The 7,668-nt window shown below is 44.2% G+C and overlaps 1 pseudogene; it reads left to right on the top strand.

Annotated features, from left to right (window-relative positions):
• Positions 1 to 7,151: 7,151 nt before the first annotated feature.
• On the top strand, positions 7,152 to 7,668 carry LOC131750400 (oligosaccharyltransferase complex subunit ostc pseudogene; annotated as a pseudogene).

Genomic DNA, 7,668 nt, shown 5'->3' with positions numbered 1-7,668 from the left:
TTTTCTTACAGCCTCGACAACAGAGTGTATTACCAAACTTTTGAATTTTTGACAATTTGATAAAGGTTAGTATCTTATTGTAATTCAGATATGCATCTGTATCATTATGAGTGAAACTGAACATCTTTTCTTATTTTTAAGGTCCATTTACATATTTTTATGTGTGTAAACTCTCTATCCACATATTTGCCCAATTTTCTATCAAGTCTTAGCCTTTTTTTCCCAATATTTAAATGTTCCTTATATTCCTAATATTACAGACTAGCCTGTATCTATGATAAATGTTACAGAGCTTTTCTCTCAGTTTGCTTTTTTTTTTTGCCATGCAGCAGGATTTTTTTAAATGTTGAATTTATTAATATTTTCTTTTTTGTATCTGGATATTTTACTTTTCATTAGAAAGCGTTTATTTGGGAGTTGGGCTGGGCTTGGACTGGGTTTCTGTGCATGTCGGTATTGTGTCTCCCTTTTGTGAGTCACCATGGTGAGACCTCTTTCCCCTTTTGCCGAGAAGATGGGGTCTGTGAGCCTAGACAGTCTGATTAGTTTTTCATCTGTTTCTCTCTCAGGAGTTCCACATCCCTTCTTTACCCGAGGAACCTGGGTTGGGGATTGTCGCTTAGCTCTCATTGGGAGGGGTGGATGCTACGTCGGAGAGAAAGCTGCCTCACATTTTCTCTCTCAACTGGAGGAGCAGGTAGGTACCCATAGCTGTCCTTGGATTGCATGGGGTCTGAGTCAGAGAAAGACTTTTCCCACACCCAGGATATAAATAAGTACACCGTATTTTCTTCTAATACTTGCGTGGCTTCATCTTTTACATTTAGATTTCTGGTCCATTTGGCGTTTATCCTGGTGGATGGTAAGAGGTATGGGTCCAATTTTCTGATAGACAGGGTACCCCTGGAGAGCTGCGGGAGGGGGTGGCGGTGCGGTGTGGGGAATAAGCGGCCATCCTTATGGTCTCGGCCACTAGGTGGCGCTCCGCTAGACTCATTTCTGCGGGACTGTAGGAGGAAAGGATGTAAGTCTTCAGAAGAAACAAATGACTGGTTAGGTTTCATTGGCCAAGAGGAAGCCTCTAGTGGGAAGTTCCCCTCCATCCACACAACCTTGACTTCTATAGGCAGCTCCGTGCTTCTTTCCTCTTGTTAGAAAGTATCATTTCCTCCAAGTCTCTGTTTCCCAGCAGGAAGGCTATGTGGGCCAAAAGTGTGTGTGCGTAAAGATTTCCTTCTCCGTATCTTTAGGCCCTGGGGTGAGGCAGTGGGCAGAGAGGTCACAGTGGCTCCTGCCCTGACCTGTACTTCTCTGGGAGCCTGGCCCTGGGAGTGACAAGACCTTGGTTCCTGCCCAAAGCCACTGCCAACTGGCACTATTATCACAACCATGCCGCTTAGCCTCCTATTCCTCAGTGTCCTCATCTGTAAAATGGGACAACAATGTCTTCCCTACCTGTGTGCCAAGGATGTCAGTGGGATAAAATGATATAAGTGGAAATGGGTGTGCAAAGTAAAAAACACTGTACAAATGCATTTTTACTATCATCATGGTTATATCTTATCATATATGGATTTATCCCTCTGGAAGATATTATGGTCAAAAGAATTTGTAGTGATAGGCTACTTTGCTATATAAGGTGGATTTTTCCACGTATCCTCTCATGGAAGTGACACAGCCTTAATGAGAAAATGGACAAGGTTAGCTTAAAAAGAACTGCCGAAATAGAAACCCTAGAAGAGGTCCACGATGAGCTTTCCTAAATTGAAATTGTGTACAGAATTACATACCTGTGTGTTTTTTCACAGCTTGTAACAGATTGATAAAGGAGTTCTTAGTCCAAAAATGGTTAAGAATCACCTGAAAAAAAAGGAGCCACGCTGGCCCCAGGGCCCTCTCGCCATTTGGCTCTGGAAGGGCTGAACTGGTTCTAGCTCCTTCCTCAGCCCCAGATTGGATCTTATAGCTACTGGTCTCACTTCCTAGTGGAGCTGGTCTGGAGAGAAGGAGAAAAGAGATGTGGGAAGGGTCTAGAAGAGGTCTGAAGTGTCTAGAAAGCAAAGATGAAACCCTAAGGCAGTGTGGGTCCAGGGACAGCTCAGCAAATAGGACAGAAAACAATTTTGTCTTGCAAAACTTGTCGTGTCACAATGGTCTTCCCTCTGTTCCTGAAATGAGCCAAGGTCATGCCCATCTTGGGGCCTTTTGCAGAGGCATTTTTGATTACCTAGAATGTTCTTGCCCTGGATCTTCTCCTGACTGGCTGCTTCATATCATCCAGGTCTCAGCTGGAATATCACTTCCTCAGAAAAGTCCTACCCAGTCACACAATTCCCCCAGCCCAAATTATCTTCCAAGAGCAACCATCACTATGTGGGGTCATCTTTTTTATTTGCTTACTTGTTTGTTGTCTGCACTGCCGGCCCCCCACCCAGCAGAGTGAAAATGTGATTTGGGCAGAAACATGTTATTCCCAGAGTCTGCAACAGTATCTGACATAGGAAAGCGCTCAACACACACTTGATACGTGAGTGGATAAGTGGATACGTTCTGTATAAAAGAACTGTGTTCTCATTAGAAAGGGCTGCATCAGCATCTTTGGCTCTTCCTCTTTCCTTGGTGCCAATGTCAAAGTCATCAGGTCCTGCCTGTGTGTTCTACTTCTGAGAAATGCCTCACAGCTGTCTCTCTGTCCCCTCCTACTCCCCAACCCCCCATAGCCACTGCTTGCTTACCCTGTCTCTCTCTCCCTGCGGCCAGGCTTTCCTGAAACACAGGTGTCCCTGTCCCAGCTCTGCACCCTCCTTCCTTGCTACTATTCACCCGCCAACTCCTATGATAGCCAACCTCCTCATGTATCCTCCTTGACATTTTGGGGATTGTAGTGAAGTGTCTTTCCCACAGTAACTCCAGGCCCTGCTTTTCCAGCCAACAGATCTTGCCTTTCTCATTAGTGGAGCCCAAGCATGGTGGTGTAGGCAGCACCTTGGTAATCCCTGGAGAAGACGTAAGTGTCTGCCTCTGAGGTGCACAGGACTTCTGAAGGTAGCAGGATGGGTGGGTATGTGAGAAGGGGCAGGAGCTGGGGCAATAGCCAGAGAGAGATTTCTGAGGATGTCTTAGAAGCAGACAGAAAAGGGGCCCCCACAGGGCAGGCCTGGGGCCCCTAGACAGCTCTTGGGGAGCCTGTGGGCAGAGATGCTGGAGCTGGCCGTCCACAAATCAGTCAAGCCCTTGGAAGACCTGGAATAGAGCTGCACCCAGGTGACGAGATGGCCTTGTCCCTGCCTGTTTTGCAACTATGGAGAGCCATCCAAGGGTGAACAGGCAGTTGTGTAATACTTAAGAGGGGAGAAAGCAAACCCAGTGAGACAGGAGATCTTGGCTTTGGTGATGGAACAAACACTGGCCACAGTTGATGATGTGGCCCTTCTCTCCATCTACAGCTATTGCTTGCCCCTCAGAAGAGCCCACACCGGAACTGAGGTGGGAAAACTTTACATAAGGTAGCAATGTTTAGAGACCTTTCTTATGAAAGACACTCTATTTCCTGTGAGTTACTGCCATGAAGAATATTTATTTTTAATATCAAGTGTCTAAATTCATCTACTCTCTAGAGATCATTTCATCTTGTACTGTGTGCTATCTCAGCAGAAAAAATGCTTTCCCCAAATGTGTCAGTTCTATTTTTAAAAAGGTTCAGTGACCTATTTCTGTTATTCTCACAGACACCGAAAGAACAGCAGATTCTATTTAGGCTCAGTTCTGTCACCAAAAAGTTACCCCTGCCAGGTGTTGCCTACAGAGGCACCATCTTGCTTTGCAGTAAAGAAGCATGAATAAATACGAGGAGTATTGTCAGAGTGAGATCATGGGAGTTAAACACACACACATACACACACTTCTCCATTTTTGAACAATGTAATGATGACTACAGTCCAACCTTAGCCAAACTCACATTAGGAGATTGCTTAAGAGTCAACCATTTCCTGGACAAAGAACTTGAAAAGACAGTTTACAAAAGAGGAACTACAGTTCATCAACTAACACATGGAAAAATGGTTAACTCCTCTAGTCATCAAGGAAATGAAAATTCTTAATAATGCCACTTTCCAACACTAACTTACGGTGTGAGAAGTCAGGATAGCAATTACCCTTGGGTGGGGTAGAGGAGGGTGAACGGGGCACAGCAGGGGCTTCTGGGCTTCTGGTAATGTTCAGTTTCATGATCGGGGTGCTGGTTACTTAGGGGGTGTTCACTTTGTGAACATTCACTCATGATTTGTATACTTCTCTGAATGTATGATAAACCACATTATAAAGTTTACATAAGAAATAAGCTCACTTTCTACCTATTAAGTTAGCAGAAGAAAAAAAATTAGTGATAATAGTCATGCGGTTGAAGCCATCAGGTAGCTGGAATTTTCATGTATTGGCTAGAGGCAGTACATTAATACAGTCCTCTCTGGGGAACAATTCAGCAATATGGATTTGAACTCTCAGAAATATTCATATTTGTTAACTCAATAATTCCACTTCTGAGATCTATCTTAAGAAACAATCCTAAGTGTCAAAAAAGGTTTAAATTGCAATACCACTGAAAATAACAAAAAAACATGTATAATAGCAAAACATTGAAAGCAATTTAAATGTTTGACTGTAAGGCAATGGTTGAGAAAACGTTGATAAATCCCATGATGACATTTTATGGACCCTTACAGTAAACTGAAGTGAGTAATGATAGAAGGAAACACGATACAGTAAGCAGGAAAAGCAGGATATGAAATAGTAGGCACAAGTACAACTACATTAAAAAAAAAAAAAAAGGAACAACTCTTTGCAGAGAAAATCACCAGAAGATAAAAAGTGAGCAATGCTTGTGTTTGGCTAACAGGTCCAGATGGGATAAAATTTCTTTAATGTACTTTCCCATGTTATCCAAATTTTATTTAATGAGGCTATATTACTTTGGTAAAGGAGGGAATGTTTTAAAAGTCAGCCTTGTGCCTTCCACTCAGTTTCAGAAGGTGCTGCCCTCTGTTTCCCCTGGGTCCCCTACACCCCTGCCAGTCTGTGTTTAGGTGCCTAATGTCACCATTCTGGGTGGAATGGAACCAGCACTGAAAACTGTCACTTCTGGGGAGAGCATAAAGCCAACTGTTCTTTCTGTCCTGGCTGTTGAGGGCTTCTCTCTGATGACCCATGTACTCCCTAAGTTTATCACCAGGGCTACAAATGTGCCAAGGTCTTACTAAAACCCTTGATATCTGGAGGAGCGGGGGTGGGGAAAGCATGGACTCAAAAAGATGATAAGAAAAGTGCAAAATTAAAATTTACAGATTTTTATTGCAGTGGCTACTCTCCCTGAGAGTAGAGACCACTTTGTAAAGATCTTTCTTAACCTTGTGAATGCTCCAGAGCATTGAGGATTAAATGTAAATTATGTCAGCTCCTTTAATCGTTACCTTTGATTTCATAAAAATGTCATTAAATTTGAGATCAATTTGTAGGTTAAATTTCTCTCATATCCAAGAGTTTCTGACTATTCATGACCTTTGAGAGAAATTCATAGGTAATAAATGTTAAATTCTTTTTTTGGTAGCTATATAATTTTTTTTTTTTTTGCTATATAATTTTTAAAAGCAAAATGATAAGAGATCTCTCAGAAACAGCAATATACTTGTTTCCTGTGGGATAGACATGCATTTAAATGCCTGTTCTAGGACTTCCCTGGCGGTCCAGTGGTTAGGACTCTGCACTTCCACTGTGGGGGGGTGTGGGTTTGATCCCCGGTTGGGGAACTAAGATCCCGCATGCCATGGGGCACGACCAAAAATAATAATAATAATAAATGCCTGTTCCGAAGTAGGACAGAGTCTCTTCAGGCAAGAGTGACTAGTGCCTGGAGGTCTCCTTATTTCTTCCCTCAGGTAATAAGCAATCGATTAAGAGGTCTTCCATCACACCCTTGCCCTGCTCCTAGATGAAAATGTATTCAACTCTGTTCCTGCTGAACATGCCCTCTTAAGAGACGTCAACCCTGACCCCGGAGACTAGATAGGCCCCCTCCTGACCTCTCTCCTAAGTCCTGTGCTTCCTTCTGTCAAACCTCTTTCTTCTTTGAATTGTAATTATCTGCCCCTGACCTGGGAGATCCCTGAGAGTAGGGACCACTTTGTAAAGATCTTTCTTAACCTTGTGAATGCTCCAGAGCGTTGAGGATTAAATGAATGAATGACAGGATGGGAGAGAGGGAGTGGAAAAGACAGACAGGGATTGGAGAAGGTGGGGGGTTGGCGGTGTGGAGTTGGAGGTGAGGGCAGTCTGAAACAGGTTTGGATTGAGCGGACTGCGAGACAGGTGCTTGGTCCACAGGAATACTCCAGTCTGGAGGGCAGGCGAGGGGCTGGGATAGAGAAATCAGGTGGTGGCCACCAACATATATGGGGAGGGAGGGAATTGAAGCCACTGCTATGGTTGCGAAGAGGCCACATAGGAAGTTTGGGCAGAGAGAGCCTGGGAAGCCTCAGCACTCGTGGTGTGGGCAGGAACGTGATAAAGGGAGCAGGGGCTGTGAAGTCTGAGTGGTGCCAGCAGAAAGAGGAAGAAAGCTGTAACAGGAGTCATGAAGCCCAGGTGGGAGGCCAGTTACAGCGCTGAGCACTCGTGTGGGTTGACTGTGTGCCAGGCCCCAGCCCTGTGCTTTGTGTGGATTATCTCAAGTGAGCTGCAGGGCAATGTTAGGATAAACCCTTTTTTATAGATGTGTGAACTGAGGCACAGATAGGCTGAGTTGCCCGAAGACATAGAGGAAGGAAATGAAGACTCAGGGACTCGGCTCCAGACTCTATCACAAAACTGGATTACCTCCAAGTGCAAGTGGGGCTGGAAGAGTGTCCCTAGGAGATGGTGTTAGAGAGGCTCAGAGCAGTGTCTGTGATGAGGGCCCTGGCCAAACTGCAGGGGAACTGGTGAGTCAGCGATGGATCAAGGAGACAGCAAGTGACTGTATAATGAAGGGTTGCTTGCAATTTCACGAATGTATTTGTTATCAAGAAGCAATTGCCAGTTAATACGTTTATAATTTTAATGTCTTTTAAAAATTATCTTAGCTGGTTTTGGGTGGTGCGTAGGGTTTGAGAGCTGCTTCTGCTGCCAAAAACATGGAGACTTTGTCCTGAGTCCCATGCTTAATACTCCGATGTCCCAACTTGAGCTAAAGTAGCTGCCCTGGGTTCCTGGCCATGGTGGCCTGTGTGCTGGTATTTTACGTCTCATCACTAGAGGATTAATTGATGACATCACTGTGGAACCTCCCAGTGTTGGCTCCATGACTGATGAACATGGGCCTCGGAGGCCTGCAGCTTTCTTGGCCTACAGAGCAAAGGGACAATATACTATGAAGGACTGCAGCCAGCTTCCTGTTTACAATGGGAGGTTTAGGTTTCATAATCCTGGGCCTATCCAATGCAGCAAACATTCCAAAACTCAATGGATTTCTTGTTCTGTTTGTTGGATTTGTGTCCTATTGAGTTTTTCATGGCTAGAGTATTCATGAGAATGAAACTGCCAGGCTATCTGAATGTTAGCCTGCCTTTTGAGAAGAAATCAGTGGATAATGGGTTTGCTCCTGTTAATGAAGTTTTAAAGGCTGTATCAATCCTCTAA

Source organism: Kogia breviceps, chromosome 2 (assembly GCF_026419965.1).
Source record: "Kogia breviceps isolate mKogBre1 chromosome 2, mKogBre1 haplotype 1, whole genome shotgun sequence".
Classification (NCBI taxonomy): domain Eukaryota; kingdom Metazoa; phylum Chordata; class Mammalia; order Artiodactyla; family Physeteridae; genus Kogia; species Kogia breviceps.
The sequence above is the reverse complement of the archived record's forward strand: the minus strand, read 5'-3'. Positions and strand labels throughout refer to the sequence as shown.